Raw genomic sequence first — 1,069 nt, 5'->3', positions numbered from 1 at the left:
GCAGGGGGTCGGACTAGATGATCTGCTCAGGTCCCTTCCGACCCTAGAACCAATGAAACTATGAAAAGGCTGCAACAATCAGCTCCATTCACCACAAGCAGCCTGTGAAAATCTCTTTTTCTCACTGCAACTTAAGTAGATCCCTAACCATAAACTATTCAACATGATACATAACCTGTCAGAAGCTGCTTCTGAAAGTTTTGGGGAATTATATTTTTTTCCAAGAAAATTTGTCTAAAAGGACAGTGTGTACCATACACATCATGGGAAAAGTTCTTTGAATAAAGCAATCAAATGTTTAGCATCAGGCATCGTTCCTGCACTTAAGATAATCAGCACAAATCTTAAATTAATATAAAGCTTACTAATGAAACAGTAAGTGCTCTTATCTAGCAGGGAGGTAAATGACAAAGGGCTTTAAAAAGTAAAATGTTCATAGATTTCATAGACATTAGAGCTGGAATCCTAATCATGTGTGTGGCTCCTCTCTGCACTCTCTTGAGCTTCTCCACATCCTTTTTGAATTGTGGAGCCCAAAACTGGATGCAGTACTGTAGCTGCAGCCTCACCAAGGCCGAGTACAAGGGGAAAATGATGTTCTGGGATTTGCTTGAGAAGCATCTATGGATACAAGCCAGCATTTTGCTTGCTTTACTAGCCACAGCATCGCACTGCAGGCTCATGTTCATCTTGTGGTCAATGATGACCCCCAAGTCTCCTTCTTCCATAGTGCTAGCCAGCATAGCACTGCTGAGCCTATAAGGATGCTGCAGGTTTTTCTTCCCAAGGTGGAGAACCTTGCATTTTTCAGTATTAAACACCATCAGGTTCTCATCCACCCATTTGCTGAGCCTGTCCAGCTCAGCCTGGATCACCACCTGTCTTCTCGTGTGGATGCTTTGCCCCAAAGTTTGGTGTCATCAGTGAACTTGGCCAGTCCTCTTCTGACTCCAATGTCCACATCATTAATGAAGATGTTGAACAATATGGGTCCAAGGACAGAGCCCTGGGGGACCCCACTGGTCGTGAAGGTGATCAGCTCGTGGTTGCTGTCACTCAGCTTCCCATC

The 1,069-nt window shown here is 44.2% G+C and overlaps 1 protein-coding gene across 2 annotated transcripts in view; it reads right to left on the bottom strand.

Annotated features, from left to right (window-relative positions):
- Positions 1 to 1,069, bottom strand: part of ADCY2 (adenylate cyclase 2) — a 393,618-nt gene that overhangs the window by 316,741 nt on the left and 75,808 nt on the right. The window lies entirely within an intron of this gene.

Source organism: Crocodylus porosus, unplaced genomic scaffold (genome assembly GCF_001723895.1).
Source record: "Crocodylus porosus isolate Cpor-Errol unplaced genomic scaffold, CroPor_comp1, whole genome shotgun sequence".
Taxonomy (NCBI): domain Eukaryota; kingdom Metazoa; phylum Chordata; order Crocodylia; family Crocodylidae; genus Crocodylus; species Crocodylus porosus.
This window is presented reverse-complemented; position numbering and strand designations above follow the sequence as displayed.